The following is a 17,974-nucleotide window of genomic DNA, read 5'->3' as shown; positions in this document are numbered from 1 at the left end:
TTACTGTCTTCCCCTATGTATCCCTTGGCCCCACCACACACAAACATCTGGAACAAGTAATAAGAATGATACTGACATATCTAGTTCCAGAGGAATTTGGAGACTATAATCTTGGTATCTAAACTGCAGTCTTACCAGTCTTTCTGATTTGTCTTTTTACTTGTCCTTTTAATTTTCTTATTACTTTTAATTCCTGGATTCACAATACAGCTCTGAAGTATGTTTTATGGACTATCTTTGGGTCTTTATTCCATTCTGAGCTTGCTGTTTTTGGAGCTTTGACACCTTCTTGATATATATTCTTTATTTTATTTCATGGCTCTTTTTCCTAAGCCTTTGGTAGTTTTTTTTTTTTTAAAGATTTTATTTATTTATTCATGAGAGACACACACACACAGAGAGGCAGAGACAGAGGCAGAGGGAGAAGCAGGGTCCATGCTGGGAGTCTGACGTGGACTCGATCCCAGGTCTCCAGGATCAGGCCCTGGGCTGAAAATGGTGCTAAACCCCTGAGCCACCTGGGCTGCCTGCCTTTGGTAGTTTTGTATACTTTTTAATGTAACCTGTTTCTATCTGATAAAAGGACGAAGAGGGAAGTTAGTTTCTTTGACCATTGTAACAGATATCTGCTGATTATTTACTGTGGCAAGTGCTATACTCTATCTAATACTCATTTAATGACCACTACTACCATAAGAGTTAAGCATGCATATTATCATTTATGGGTGAAGGGAGCAGGTGTTATAGCCCTTAATGACTTACCCAAAGTCAACATACAGATGTGACGTCCAGCCAGGCTTTGGATCCATATCTCTCCGACTCCAAAGCTCATGATCTTCACCAATGTTGTGCCTCTTCTGTCATATTATCTCTTATTAGGTACTGATGCCTATTCAGATTGGAACTATGCCTTCAAACCATTTCAAAGAATATGTTCTTGTTATAAAGAGAAAATGGCACTCTATTTTTATGTGAAAGGCAGCTATCTATATCATTAGCTCTTCTGTGTATGTGAGAGTTTACGAAGAGAGTATTGACAGGGATTTCTTAGATAAGAGTGTGCTTTAAACATGTATGTGAGAAAGCTACCAATACTACTTCTGACTCCCTCTGGATATTGGTCAACTTGCATGACCATATATCTTGGACCTTCCACTCACCAGTGCAAGCTAAATTATCAAATGGCATTTCTATTTATATATGAAGGAAATGCAATCTGGTCTTGCTTAGTGGTTGATTTGTGGAAGAAAGATGACAAGAGGCTAATCAAGGTCTTTCTACTCATAATTTTCTAGTGCTCCTTCCAAAGGTTGTTTTTCTCTTGCAAAATGAAAGTCCCAAACCAAGGCAAACAAGATGATTTCTAGAAATAGTTTATTTCTTTTCACAGATTGAGGCCTAAAATGTTCATCTGGTATATAGCTACTACAGTCAGCAATGGAAGGTGAATTGGATGGAGGTATGTGTGGTGAACAACCATTTATTAAGAACCGTTTTGATGTTTGAATACCAACAAAAAATATAGGATACAGAAAAGTGTCTCAGGATTAGGTGTGTTAACACTGAATATGTATTTCCAGAGTAAATAAATTAATAAAAGGAAGAAAGCAAAGGCTGAGTTTAAGAATGCTAGAGTCAGTGGATTTATCAAAAAGAGATTGAAAGAGACTTTTAAAATAGTCATTTACTTTATTCAGGCCTTCAGAGAAATGTGTCCTGCAATAATCAAAGTATCAGAACGTAAGGATAAATGTACAGAGTTTTTTCCTCAATATCTCTAGAGGTAACATCTCTCACGCCCAATGTTTGTTGAGAGCTAAAATGGTGTAATAATTTGTCATATTTTCCTTCTATGAAGTATTATACAGCTATTTAAAAATAGCTCTATATTTCATGGGAGAGATATTTTTTGAAGCATTAAGTGTCAAAATGAATTTTAGTGTGATTTTATGTATATATGTACACACAAATATATACATATATTTTATATTGTATTTCATATACTTATATATTTTAATATATGTATGTAGGCACACATATATATATGGTATCACCACTTTACTAAAACAACATAATCACATATGTGTGTGTATATATAAATATTTATATAAGAAAGATGAACTTATTTCAGAAGAGTAGGAATGAGGAGGTGAGGGAATCACTAACTTGCTCTGCACATAACCTTGCACTGTTTCATTAGTTATGATAATACACATCATTTTTAATAAAAGGGAGTAAAAATGTTAAAGGAACACTACCACTTAAGGGATCACTAATTGAAATTTGAATGGATTTCTGTTGTATCTTATGTCTGAAGAGCTCTAATATTAAAAGGTCCTCCTATCTGATGTAGCAATGGATCCTTGGGTGAGAAACTGAGGCTCTTCAAGGCTCAGTGGTCTAATATGGGATCTCAGATGTGAGACAGATGCATTTAGAGATCTCATCTATTTCAGATATTCTATCTTGTTGTTTAAAGATAAAGAAATTTGTGTGAAAACAGTGATGATACCAAGGCACAGCCTGGGACTTTAGCCCGCTCTCTCCTCTCCATCCATCCACTACTTCGAAAGGGCTTGTAATCTAAATCAAAACAGAGGGCTTGTTATACAAACTCAGCTTCAAGATATGACCGACCCCTGACCATTCTCCTACATCATAAAGCTGTCTCTAAAGCCTCTCCAAAGTAGAAGCTCTAGGTCTGCTCCTATTAGGACCTGGATGTGTAGAAGAAATCAATGTGCGATTAGGATCGAAGTAGGTCTAGTCACTGTCCTCTGCAATCTGTTCTCACTTTCCTTCTCCTCTCACCTCCTTTTCTTTTACCCCCTGAGTACCTCCAGACACACAGGCTTCCTGGCTGTTTCTCAAACAGACCAGGTATACCCCCACCTCAGAGCCTTTGCGTTGGTGGATACTTCCTCCAGTGAACCTCCGTTAGGTTTTAATATATCAAGCATCCTGCACAAGGATCCCCAGAAAATTATGAGTGGAAGAACCTTGATTAGCCCCTTGTTTTTTTCTTCTGAACCAAACTCCTCAAGCTAGACCAGAAAGTATTTCCCTTGTATATAAGATTTATCATTTGATAATTTAGCTTTCCCTTGTATATAAGATTTATCATTTGATAATTTAGCTTTCATCTTGCTGAGAATGCAAGATAAAGGTTTGTGTTGTCCAAATAACTGCCAAAAGGAATTGCAGCTAGTACTGGTGTTTTTTTTGCATACATGCTTAAAACACATTCTTATATAACAAAAATCCACATGGTCACATGCATAGAAGCTAGCATACATATACACAGGAAAAGTATGTGCACAATGACCAGATAACTTCTACTATCTCTTCCAGCACAGATATTTGCCAACATATAGTATAATACCCAGTGCTCATCACATCACATGCCCTCCTCAGTGCCTGTCACCCAGTTACCCCATCCCCCAGCCACCTCCCCTTCCACGACCCTTTGTTTGTTTCTCAGAGTTAGAAGTCTCTCATAGTTTGTCTCCCCCTATAGATTTTCCCCACTCAGTTCCCTTCCTTTCCCTTATAATCCCTTTTGCTATTTCTTATACTCCATGTATGAGTGAAACCATATGATTATTTTCCTTCAGATATTTTATCATTCCATTGTTAAAAATTAATACTAACACAGACTTTAAATACTATGTGAAAGCAGAATTAAAGCATAGCTTGAAGTGATTTAACTCCTCCATTTCCCATAATCCATTGGTTAACCCTCAAGTGATGCTAAATAACTGCACAATTTAAGTAAAAGTAAAAGCAGTGGTCTTGTTGCCCATTGAAAGTTCAAAGCCTCCTGTCCTCACCCTTCAGAACACATTGTTGCCTCTGGAATGCCCCCCGCCTAGAATTCCCAATATGTACCTTCTGGGTAAGCTTTTGGGATTCACTCTTCTGAATAATTCCGTCTGTGTATTTAGGTAATGTGATTTACTCATGTGGTTTAAAAAACCTTGTCTTTTAAAAATGCCTATTAGAAAATGTACACTTTAAGTTTGATTATTTACATTTTAGCATATGATGATTATAAGAGTGATTCGTAAATAGTGGGAGCTCATGAACATTTGGAGAATGAGTAAACTGATGATTTTTTTATTGTTTTCTGTGAGACTGATGTTTCCATGCATAGAGAGAGACCTGGTCTTGGGTTATCTTTTCATGCAAGAAGACTCTAGAAGAGGAGCTGACAGTGGTAGTGGAAACTGGAGGGATTGCCATATGCCTAGAGATGAGTGAGGAAAGAGCATTCGCTGATGATATGGATAATTCATTCTCATGTCAAGGGCAGCTGAGAGAGCTCCAGCTTCGTGTATATGGGTGAGTTTGTATGTGGGTGATCTCAGAAGAACCCACAAAAAGACTCACCTTCAAACAATCAACAAACCTGGAGAAGACTAACAACAGTTCACAAGAATATCAGTCAAATGAGGTCTTTTTGAATTTCATGTCTTCCAGCTTTTCCAATTTATGCTGTGGGTGGAGAAGTAGAAGCACAAAATGGAAAAAGAGAGAAACCATTCACTCTTCTCCCTCCTGTAGCCTTTACTCATGGGAAGGGTGAAAGTTTGGCTTTATTTTAAGTTGGACTTTTGACTTGTTATGGAATTAAGTGCGTTGTTGTTGTTGTTTGGCAATTTGAAGTGACTCTAGGACTTTTTATTACTTAAGGATACCCAAAAAAGTAATGGGGACTGTTCAACTTTTCCTCTGGAAGCATTGGAAATACTCAAAAGAATAAATCTGAAAATTGGAAGAGACTGTGGGAAATAAAAATGAAGTTGCTTATGATTTTACCACATGAGTCATATTTATCACATGTCTACTTCACAGCTCAGCTCTGGTTAGCATATTGATTTTCATGTTAGCCTGAAAATATTTCTGTAACAAGTCAAGCACATTTTTAGTTGGTGCTGAAATTTTTGACAAATTATTATCTTTTAAAATATTTATTTATTTTAAAGTGGGAGAGTGAGAGAGCTCTGATTGTGGGGCAGAGGGAGAGGGAGAAAGGATCTCCAGTAGACTCCACACTGAGTGCAGAGCCCAACCCTGGGCTTGATCTCAAGACTCTGAGATCTCGATCTGAGCTGAAACCCCGTTGGAAGTTCAGCAGCCTGTGCCCTCAAAAACTTTATTTATTATTTTGTTAAAGATTTTATTTATTTATTCATGAGAGACACCGAAAGAGAGGCAGAGACACAGGCAGAGGGAGAAGCAGGCTCCATACAGGGAGTCCGATGCGGGAGTTGATCCCAAGACCCCAGATGATTCACTGAGCCAAAGGCAGACGCTTAACCACTGAGCCACCCAGGCATCCCACAATTTTTTAAAGGGAATTGTTATTTTTAAAGGGAATTGTTAAACTGGGTTAATTTTTCTCAGACTTTAAAAGGAGAGCCTATCAAGGAAGTCTTTCCTTTAGAATAGCCAAAGAATTGGAATAAGTCTAATTTGTGTTACTGGGAGAGCTCCACTGGTACTACCCTCAAAGCTCAGTTTGAAGCCTCTGAGTCACACAAAGAGTACCTCATGCTAATTGGATCCGTGGAAATTATCAGTTATAGGCTAAGAAACTTTTTCTCCTTTTTTTTTTTTTTTTTTGATGTACCTCTACTGAAGACAGATGGATTCTTCTTCATTTATTTTTAATTCTGGTATAGTTAACATATAGTGTTATATTAGGTTCAGATAGATGTACAGTGATTCAACAATTCTATACATTGCCATGTATTCATTGTGACGAGTCTATTAATCCCCTTCACCTAGTTCACCCATTGCCTCCCCTCTGGTAACCATCAGTTTGTTCTCTATAGTTAAGAGTCGGTTTTTTGGTTTATCTCTTCCCCCCCGCTTTTTTTTTGTTTTTAAAAGTTTACATATGAGTGAAATCATATGGTATTTGTCTTTCTCTAACTTATTTATCATTATACCTTCTAGATCCAACCATGTTGTTGCTAATGTCAAGATTTCATTCTTTTTTCTGGTTCACAATATTCCATTGTGTATATATATCACATCTTCATCCATTCATCTATTGATGGGCATTTGGCTTACTTCCATAATTTGTCTATTGTGAATAATGCTGCAATAAACATAATGTGTATATCCTTTTAAGTTAGTATTTTTGTATTCTTTGGGGAAATACCTAGTTATGTAAACTTCTGTTTGTTGGGAGTGTTTTGATTATAGACTCAATTTCATTGCTTGTAATTGGCCTGTTCAAATTTTTTATTTTCCTGTTTCAGTTTTGTAATGCTATTGTTTTTAGGAATTTATCCATTTTTTTCCTAGGTTGTCCAATTTGTTGGCATGCAATTCTTAATAATATTCTCTTAAAATTGTTTGTATTTCTGTGGTGTTGGTTGTGATTTCTACTTTTTCATTTCTGATTTTGTTTATATGACTTCTCTCTAATGACTCCGGCTAAAGATTTATCAATTTTGTAGATTTTTCTCAAAGAATCAGCTCTTGGTTTTATTAACCTGTTTTATTTTTGTTGTTGTTCCTATCTTGTTTATTTCTGCTCTCATCTTTATTTTTCTTTTCTTCTACTGGTTTTGGATTTTGTTTGTTCTTTTTCTAGCTCCTTAGGTGTACGTTTAGATTGAGATTTTTCTTGCTTCTTGACATAGCCCTGACTGCTATAAATTTTCCTCTAAGAACTATTTTTGCTGCATCCCAAAGATTTTGGACTGTTTGTGTTTTAATTTCCATTTGTTTCCAGTAATTTTTTATTTCTTTTTTGATTTTTTTGGTTGACCCAGCATAGTTTAATAGAATGTCACTTAACCTTCATGTATTTGTGGTCTTTCCAGATTTTTTTCTTGTGATTGATTACTAGTTTCATAGTGTTGTGGTCAGAAAAGATGCATGGTATGACTTCAATATTTTTGAATTTGTTGAGACTTGCTTTGTGCCTTAATATATGATTTGTTCTGGAGATGTTCCATGTACTCTTGAAAAGAATATATATTCTGCTGCTTTAGGATGGAATGTTTTCAATATATCTGTTGGATCCATCTGATTCAGTGTGTCAACTAACTCATTGATTTTAGTTTGGATCATTTATCCTTTGATGTAAGTGTGTTAAAGTCACCTACTATTATTGTATTGCTATTGATTAGTTCCTTTATGTTTGTTATTAGCTGCTTTATGTATTTGGATGCCCCAATGTTGGGTGCCTATATATTTATAGTTGTTATATCTTCTTGTTGGATTGTTCCTTTTATGATCACAAAGGACACTTTTTCTCTGATTACAGTCTTTAAAGTCCATTTTGTCTGATATAAGTACAGCAGTACATATATATATATATATATATATATATATATATATTAGGGCTTTCTTTTTTTAATAATAAATTTATTTTTTATTGGTGTTCAATTTACCAACATACAGAATAACACCCAGTGCTCATCCCGTCAAGTGCCCCCGTCAGTGCTTGTCACCCATTCACCCCCACCCCCCGCCCTCCTCCCCTTCCACCACCCCTAGTTCGTTTCCCAGAGTTAGGAGTCTTTATGTTCTGTCTCCTTTTCTGATATTTTCCACACATTTCTTCTCCCTTCCCTTATATTCCCTTTCACTATTGTTTATATTCCCCAAATGAATGAGAACATACAATGTTTGTCCCTCTCTGATTGACTTACTTCACTCAGCATAATACCCTCCAGTTCCATCCACATTGAAGCAAATGGTGGGTATTTGTCGTTTCTAATGGCTGAGTAATATTCCATTGTATACATAAACCACATCTTCTTTAAGGGCTTTCTTTTGACATCCATCTGCATGCTAAATGGTTTTCTATCCTTCTACTTTCAATCTATCTGTGTCTTTGGGTCTCTTGTAGACAGTGTAAAGGTGGGTCTTGCTTTTTTTTTTTTTTTAACCTATTCCATCATTATATGTCTTGATGGGAGCATTTAGTCTGTTTACATTCAAAATAATTATTGATAGATATGTACTTATTGTCATTTGGTTACTTGTTTTATGGTTATTTTTTGTAGTTCTTCTCTATTCATTTCTTCTCTTGCCCCCTTCCTTCGCATTTTGCTGGCTCTCTTTTGTGATATGCCTGGATTTTTTCTCTTATATTTTTTTTGCATATCTATACCTGTTTTTTTGTTTTGTTTTGTTTTTGCTTTTTAGAGAGAAAGAGTGTGCATGAATGGGGTAGAGGGAGAGAATATCTCAAGCAGGCTCCACACTCAGCACAAAGCCCACCACAAGGATTGATCTCACAACCCTAAGATCATGACGAGCTGAAATCAAGAGTTGGATGCTTAACCAACAAGCCAGCCAAATGCCCCATGCCTGTTTTTGATTTATCATTACCATTTGGTTTGTATATAGCATCTTAAGCATATGGCAGTCTAATTAAGTTGATGGTTGCTTAAATTGGAACTCATTCTTTACTCCCCTTCCCCCATATTTTAAGCATATGATGTCATACTTTATATCCTTTTATTTTGTTCAAACCCTTATTTTATAGACATACTTAATTTTACTGCTTTTGTGCTTCCTACTTTCCTTACTTCTACTTGTGATCTTTCCTTTCAACTCGGGGTCCCCTTTAACATTTCTTATAAGACCAATTTCATGGTGATGAATTCTTTTGTCTTGAAACTCTTAATCTCATTTATTCTGAATGATAGCCTTGCTGGATAGAGTATTCTTGGTTGCAGATTTTATCCTTTCAGCATTTTGAATATACCATGCTATTTCTTTCTGGCCTACAAAGTTTCTGCTGAAAAATCTAATAACCTCATGGGGTTTCCTTTGTATCTAAGTATTTGCTTCTCTCTTGCTGCTTTTAAAATTCTCTTTATTACTACTTTTTTTCCATTTTAATTGCTATTTATCTTTTTTTTAACCTATAGTTTTTTTTTAAAGATTTTATTTATTTATTCATGAGAGACAGAGAGAGAGAGAGAGGCAGAGACACAGGCAGAGGGAGAAGCAGACTCCATGAAGGGAGCTGGACATGGGACTGGATCCCGGAACTCCAGGATCACACACTGGGCCAAAGGCAGGCACTAAACCGCTGAGCCACCCAGGGATCCCAATTGCTATTTATCTTGATGTGGACCTTCTTGGGTTGATTTTGCTGGGGGATTTCTGTGTCTCCTGGATCTGGATTTCTGTTTTCCCTCCCCAGTTTCAGGAAGTTTTCAGCTACTATTTCTTCCAATACATTTTTTGCTCCCTTTCCTTTCTTCTATTATAGGGGTCCCTATAATACAAATGTTCATTTACTGGATGGTCATTGAGTTTCTTTAGTCTATTTTCTTTTATTATTTTTCTCTCTCCTGTTCAGTTTGGTTGGTTTTCATTACTCTGGCCTTCAGGTCACTGATCTATTCTTTTTCCTCCAGTATACTATTTATCCATCTAGTGTAATTTCAGTTTTTGAATTCTTCATCTCTGATGGGTTCTTCTTTATGTTTTCTATCTCTTTATTGAGAATTTCATTGATATCCTTTACTCTTGTCCATCAATGAATATTTTTGACTATTACTTTACATTCTGTATCAGGTATATTACTTATCTCTGTTTCATTTAAGTCTCTTGCTGTGATTTTGTCCTTTTCTTTCATGAGACATATTTTTCTATCTCATTTTGTCTCTCTGTGTCTGCTTCTATGTGTTATGAAAGTCAACTATATATTTTGTTGTTTAAATAGTGATCTTAAGAAGAGGTCCTATAGGGACACCTGGAATGCACAGTTGGTTAACTATCTGACTTTTGGTTTTGGCACAGGTCGTAATCTCAGTGTCATGTGATGGCATCTTGTGTCTGGCTCTATGCTTAGCACAAAGTCTCCTTGAAATTGTCTCTTCCTCAGCCCCTTCCACTTGTTCTCTCTCTCTCTGTCTCTCTCTTACACACACACACACACACACACACACACACACAAATAAATAAATCTTAAAAAGAAAAAAGAGGTCCTGTAATGACCTGCATTGTCCCCTGTTCACCAGAACCTGGCACTTCAGCAGTATTTCCTATGTGACTTGTATGCACCCTACTATTGTGACTGAGCCATTTTTGCATTTAATTTAGTCATCTACAATGACTCTCTTTGCTTATTGTGGGCAGGGTTTGGTCCCTTTGTTCTGAGCAAGCCAATTTGGGGCCATCTTGGACTTAAGTTGAGTCATACTAGGTATTTGCCAGAAATTTAGTAGCACCAAACTGTAGGGTGCTTTCCCTGTTTTGTTCTCTGAGAAGCTTTCATTGGCTGGCAGGGCCTGCAGTCAGACTTGATGTCTGCCCTCAGCCCATGCTGGGGTCACAGTGTAATGGTGTATGTGGTTGTCTTCCCCTCTCCCCAGCAAGAAGTCACTTTGGAAGGGTATGGCCCCTTTTGGGGCTGCTTTCATACTGCCAGGCTTGTGGCACTGCTATGGATGGGCTCTGGCCAAGGGCATATTTGAGAGAGTGTTTTTGCTTGAGAACAGGGGGCAAGGCACATGATGGCAGCAAGGTTGGAGCTTGTCTGCTGCAGAACTGGACTCACAGCCACTTAGGAAAATTCTTGCCTAAAATGGGATGGAGAGGGTATTTCTGCAGAGGAACATGGGGATAGGGTGGGCCCTGTTAGCAAATAAGGTAGAGAGTATTCACACTATCCATGTATATAATAGGCTTGTGGGCTGGGGAGGAAAATGACACCTATCAGGTCTTTGGTTCTTAGAAGAGTCTCCCAAAGATTCCTACCCCTGTAGCACATGCTCTGAGATAAGTATATAAATCTCCTTCCTGTATACCCCAGATGTTTTTCAAACTGATGCTTCTGTGCCATATCTCAGTGGAGCCGTTTGTTCTCTCTCTTTTAAGGGTGGAGACTTCACCCTCCTAATTTTCCTCAAACTGATCCTGCTGATGTTTAAAGTTCCAGGTGTTAAGCCTCACTGATTGTTAGGCCTCTCTGGCTTTTCAACATAAATGTTATAGGGATTCATCTTCCCCATGTGGATCCCTTGTGCCTGGGTTCCTGGTGTGGAGTCTGGTCCTTCTCAGGCTTGTGGCATCCCTTCTTCTTGTGAACAGTCCTGAAGGTCCATCTATCTCCTCACAACATCTCCACCCTTCCTACCCTTTTAGATGTGTCCCTTTCTCTACTTGTGGAGAGTCTGTTCTGTCAGTCTTTAGGACATTTTCTGTGTTATTTATACTGTTGTGGGTGTTATCTAGTTGTATCCATAAGATGAGGTAAGGTTTAGGATCCTCCTACTTATCTTCCCTGGAAGTCACTAAGGAACTATTGATAATGGGCTGTATTTTTTTTTCTTGAGCTACATCAAGTAATAGGCAAAATTGAGATTTTCCTAACAAAAATGAGAATTAAAGTCTCTTGAGGTAATTATTCTGTTAAAATTTAGGGAACACACCTTTACATTTATCTATAAGAGAGATAAAATTTTATCCTTAACAGTTGTCATCAACTCTGACAAAACGGCCTCTTTTGGGGATGGCTTCAGTCCTGGTCTATTGAGACCTGCAGCCTGTTTAGCTGAAAGATAAGGACTGTCTTGTGTTTCTTTTATTTTCTTCAGACAGCAGCCAAGCATGGTGCTTCTTATACAATAGATGTCAAAGAATGCTATGGACCAAATGTCTGGGAGTTTCAGTCATTTGGAATGCATCTTGCTGCCTATTGTTCATATTTGAAACACAAACAGCATTAATACTGATGTCCTGTGGCTTCTGAATTCCTTTCCCAGCTCTCTCCTCATTTTTACTAATTACTGTAATGGGCAGAACACCCTTCTATTTTGACAGTTAAGATGGAAGAAATTGAAAATTAAAAAAGACCATAAAGGACAGAATTTCAAAAAAGAATCCATTAAAGTCACTTAAAAGTTATCACAAATCTTCAGGATCCAATGTTCCTAACTTAAAATTCCCTATTTTGTTAAAGGTTAAATGTAGTGGCTCCTTTCCCCAATCTGAAGATCACAAAAACCATTTTGCTTTGGATAATTCCTTTACCTTTGTGTTGTAAGTATATTTAAAATTTTATATAGGCATGAATAAGGATAGGTAATCTTTCCTCTTGTCATTACTGGAAGTGAATTTTCTCCTTTCTTCCTGTGAAAGGGTGAATAATGAAGTGCATATGAAGAACTGGTAAGTGGGGTTGTTTATCCGTCTGCTATAAGACTAATAACACACTAAGCAATTCTCACAGTTATATTTATGAACAGAAAAGCTTTAGGCAAAATTGAGAAAGTTTTCTTTGCTACCAACAAATCTTATTTTATCTACTTTATTAATCTCCTTCCCAAACTTCTAGAACTTAGTGCCCAACCTTTCTGATGTCCTTTAGATGCCCAATTCCTAACCCACTCCTCAACATACACTTCTGTATTTCTCCCTTCCAGGCTTTGCTTGATACTTAGTTAATAAATGTGGTCAATTTCTGCATTCAAGGTAGCATTAACCAATTATTATTCAGTGTGTTACGGAAGAGTTGCATCATATCTTAAATCAAGCACAAGCACAGGTTTTGAGGATTGAGGAAAATGAGAGGGAAGGAGAGAATGAGTTATAATTTGTTCCCCCATTCTACCAGTGAGCTCCAATAGACTGGGAAGCTCAACCAACAGACATTTATATCTTGCAGTTCTGAAGGCTGGAAGTCAGAGATCAGGGTGCCAGCATGGTAGGATTCTTGTGAGTCCTCTCTTCCTAGTTTGCTGACCAACTTGCTGTCTGTTCACGTGGTGGAAAGAGAGAGATTTCTCTCTTTCCCTTTTTTTAAAGCCACTGAACCTATTGGATTACTGCTTCACCCTTATGATCACATTTAACCTTAATTTCCTCCTAAAGCCCTATCTCGAAAAACAGTCACAATGAGTTAGAGCTTCAACATATGAATTTTGGAGAGGGAACATAATTCAATCTATAGCATTCATTCTACTCTATCTATAGGTAATCAAGATGAACAAAATGGCAGACATATCTGTATCATTTATGTATGTGTATATGTATATATGTATGTATTTCTCCTTGGTCAATCTCAAGTTCTATTTTCATTGAGTGAATGTTTTATTGGGCTACATTTGATTCTAAAACTTAGATGTATGTAAATTTCCTATAGTATGACTGACTACTTCATTTGATGATCAAAGAAATAGTTTTCTGTTCCAATAATATTGGGGAAGGAAAAAAATAGTATGTTTGATTCACCGAGAAAGAGCATATATGCATGCTTTATTTCATGGGTAATTTAAGGGACTTGCATTTTGCCTGTGATTTTTTTTCACCTTAGGACTTGCCTTTAGATTTGAATAGGACTTTATTATATGTTTTAATTTTAACAGGCTTTTATAGCACAACTCGAGGTCGTGAGTAGTTTGGAGATTATGATCCTTGTTAGGATGTATTTGGGTGAGGAGACCTAAGAGTACTTTGAAAACATGCATAGTCAGTGTCCTTCTCTGACTACAGATAAAAAACTAATCTTTTATGTAGGACTTTGTGATATATAAAATGCTGTTATAACCTTCACATGAAAAGTTAATGTGAAATAAATTACAAACCCCAGGTGACTTGTTGATTAATTCAGGATTTTTATTAACATGACTAAGAAATGGTCAATAAGCTCCATGCAGTGAGACAGTCATTTTCAGATGAACTTCCCTGGAAACTTGCTCCCTTGTTATTAAAAGTTGAATTTAGGGATAAGTAATTCCCAGGTAGGAGACAGTTGTTGGAGAATGGATTATTTAACATTTATTTATTCAGGAAGTATTTGAATGCTAACTAAATGCAAGCACTGTTCTAGGTTCTAGGGAACACTTAAGAACAGAGTGGGCAAACTTGTTCAAACGGTGCTTGCATGCAGCGGGGAAGGATAAAAGCAATAAATACAATAAACACAATAGCAGCTCGTAGTAAATTGTGCTGACATGACAGGGTATCCTATTGCTGCTTTAGATTTCAGAGGTTAAGGAATACCAATCAGATTTTTAAAAAGCTCTGAATGACAAGGAGCCAGTCACACAAAGAAGGGAGAGCACATTGTTACCAAAGCAATAGCTAGGACAAAGGCCTATGGTGTGAATGAACTGCTATGTTTGAGGACCAGGTACAAAGAGCATGTCTATCTGCAGCAAAATGGAAAAAGGGTAGAGTGGCTAAAATACTACTGTTCCTCAAGAAGATGTGGAGGAATTTGTAACAAATAAATGACAGCAGTAGATTGAACTACACAAAAATAGTTGAGGGAAACTGTGTTTAAACTGTATACTCTAAGCTAGTGCAAAGAGATTGAGAATTCTCTGAAATTATCATAAATGCACTGATTTAAGAAAGTGATCATTTCAAGGTAGACAAACCTGGAGACTGATAAAATGAACAGGTTTACCTCCATGTGCCATACCAATGGTACCATTTATTATGTATATCACAGCAATGGGAGCAGAAGAATATAGAACAAGGATTTTGCCAATACCTTAATGATTCTTAGCTCTCGCATTACCATCATGATAGTCATCCTCTATAATGTGGGAGGATAATCCTCTATTTTTTATATATATATATATACACACACAATAATGTGTTATATATGCATCATTGTATAATCTATTATAATTGTGTATATTTGTGTGTTATATATATAAAGTAATTCATTCCATTTTGCATCTATCTATCTAGCCATTCATTCTCAGTTAAACATTGTGTTGTCACTACATAAGTCAAGATAATTTCTTCAAGAACTGCAAATGATAAATACCTGAAGAAAATTACTCCACTAAACAAAATGAAAAACCCAAACAACAACAAAAAGTCCATTACCTTTACACAATTATCTTGGTTTAGAGGTGACACCCCTTTATATTCTTTCAAACATGATTTCACATGAGCTAGATTCATAAACCTCATTTTAAAGATAGAGATAGGGACTTGGGGTAAAAGGCTTATTTTTAAAGATGGAACTCAACACAGCACCCTCTGAACGTTTATTTGAAAATTCTGAGAGAATCTGCTTGGCCAATGAATATGCTGCCTTGTGTTCTATATTTTGAATTTGGCCAGCTATGATTGAGGACAGGCAAGGAGTGGAAACATGACTGAGAGTATGGGCTGCAGCTATTTCTAGGAAAGAGGGAATGAGCAATTATTGTAAAACATAACCCATACACGTACCAGCAAGAAAGGATGTAGAAATATTTTTCAGCTACTCGGCTAGAATAAATAAAACCTGTACTTTAAGAAGTAGATTTCTGACAGTGAGAGAGTTTCTAATTAACATCGGAGTTATTATTAGAGGTTTCCATAACTAAAACTACTCTTGATCATTTTTTAATCTCTTTTGCATGGAAGGATGAATACAGTATAATATGTACTTGAATATTTCAAATCAATTAAGAACAGGTTCCCCAAATAGAGTGTGTGGGTTATTTGTTTTACTCTTTGTTCAAACTATGGCATTCACACCACCGACACACTTACATCTGTGGTCTAGAAGTTAGGAATGATTAGGGTAGCTTTGATGACCTCTCTAAATGGAGTCAGAGCTACACCTGCCTGTTCTGAGGATGTTGTTGTTGGATGAGACCCTCTCCCAGATATGTGCTTATCACATTGCTGATATGTTATGAAATGGAGGACACCTAAAACAAATAGGAGATGAAGTTTCAAAGAAAATAAATTAAAATGGGTCTGGCTGTGTTTATTTTATTCCAGTTGTACTAGCAAAATAATCGCAAGGAGGGAGGAAAAATATGGGAAGGATGGATAAATTTCAGAATTTCATGCTAAAAACAGGGCTGTGTTTTCCAAGGGGAACTATTAATAAAGAGTAAGGAGAGTGGTAAACAATAGAACTTTCTTTGATGTTTTTATTAAGTTCAACAAGATGGCAAGAGCTTGACTCCTAACTTTTTATATGTACAGCTGTGGCATTGACAAGTGGCACTATCAAAATCCCTAAGAAGGCACCATACTGTCTGAAAAGTCAGGGATAAAATGGTGAGACCAACAGTTTTTGAACTTTAAGGGTCTATCTTGACTAACTTATTATTCTTGTCTGTTCTGAAATGGTTCTGAGCTGGCTGGGGCATGAAACCACTCCTTTCTAAAGGAGGCTATCTTATAACCACTCTACAAAGTGGAACAAAACATTCAAAACCACAGGCTTTGGATTCAGGCAGATTTAAAGTCCATCTCTGGTCATGCCTCATAAGGCTGTATGTCCTTGTGCAAGTTACTTCATTGGTCAATATCTGAGTTTTCCTTTCCAAAGCAAGAAGGACTGTTGGGTTGTTGGAAGGACTAAATGGTACAATACATGTTATGTACTGACTAGTGAGTGCATGATAGAAGTTTTTTTTTAAAAATGGAGTCTCTTACTCTCTTGAGTTCTTTTGGGTGAACAACAATCTAGGTTTGTACTGAAAGTCCTGGACTCCGGGTTTTAGCACTGAAATTTCTATTTCTCAAGACTATTCAGTCCTGGACAAATCTGAATAGTGTTCCCTTTAGTTGTTCACTTTCTGGGGAAATGGTCTTCTTGATTCCACAATGAACTTCTTGTGTTCTTTTCGTGTTTCACTACCATGTATATTTATTTAGTAGACCTTTACATAATGCTTAGTATATGCCAGGCACTGTTTTAAGCTTTCTCAAATACTTACAAATATTTAAAATATTTAAGCATTGAAAAAACTGTGGTAGGTATTATTTCCTATTTACAGATGAGAAAACTGTGGCAAAGATGAGGAAACTGTGGCAAAGGTTAAGTAAGTTGTAGAAGGCCACACAGGTATTAAGGTGGAGAAGTCTGGGTTCAAACCTTCAAATTCCGATTCTAGAATACATGCTGTTAACTGTCCTTATGTTGTCTGCATGTGATATGTGTAGTTTAACTAGTAGTATTTGGAATTAAGATGAAAATTCCATTTTACTTTCTTTCACTGATTTAAAATTTGGTTTTACTATATACCTCTGAGTTTGCTGAGCTGTAACCTAACACAAATACTTGAATATGGGTGTTAAGGGCTTTGAGCATCATGGTGGAAGGGATGTTATATGAAAAACAGGGTAGTAATATTGGCAAATGATATATTATGCTGAATTTTCCAGTGTATGAGTCTCTGGGATTCTTGTTTTTAGCTTTCTTTTCTTATTGATTTGTCACATCAAAGATGAGAGTTGTTTCGCCTTAGAATATGCTGGTTTCTTTGAAAGAATGAAAAAAGAGATTTGATAGAAGAAAATACTTAAAACGTTAATCAAATCAATTATTTTGACTGTAGAATTGGATAGTCACCTAATTGTTAGATTAACATAGATTCTAAACATTACTTATGTTGTATTTTGAGTTGAATAATTATTTTTTAATTGAAATCTATCATTCTCTCCCCCTCCACCCTAACACACCTCATCCCAAGCACATATCCTCACAGCTTTGTCAGTCTCTTGACTACTGGTAGTGGCTCTGCTACAAACCTCAATTGATAGTTGCCACAATAGCCTGTAGCCCTTTAATATGATTAGTTGTGCAGATGGATTCAGGGACATGAGTAAGTCCTCCTCAGTCTTCTCTTTGTCTGCTTACTTTACCACTTTTCCTGGAAATGTTTGAGAATATGAAAATCTTATGTCTGTCCCCTTTTTATTGATTTATTTAGAATTCACAAATGCTTCATTCCAAGCATTTTTTCCTTTAACTTAAATCACAAATTTAAATTCAGCAGAAGGCACACTATCTTCATTTCATGTTATTTCATATATTTTTATGGCAGTCAACATGAGATTTCTAAAGGGTAAGGTACTATTTTGGGCATTTTCTGAGATTAAATGGTGGTGCTTCAGGATTATTCTAGAACTATTTCACACAGCACATTGTGTTAGCCCCTAGAATATAAACCAGAACTTGCCTCTCATAGGCATGCTACCAAGAATGTGTTCATGATTAGCTTTTCAATTCATTTCAGGA

Source organism: Canis aureus, chromosome 34 (assembly GCF_053574225.1).
Source record: "Canis aureus isolate CA01 chromosome 34, VMU_Caureus_v.1.0, whole genome shotgun sequence".
NCBI classification, from domain to species: domain Eukaryota; kingdom Metazoa; phylum Chordata; class Mammalia; order Carnivora; family Canidae; genus Canis; species Canis aureus.
This window is presented reverse-complemented; position numbering follows the sequence as displayed.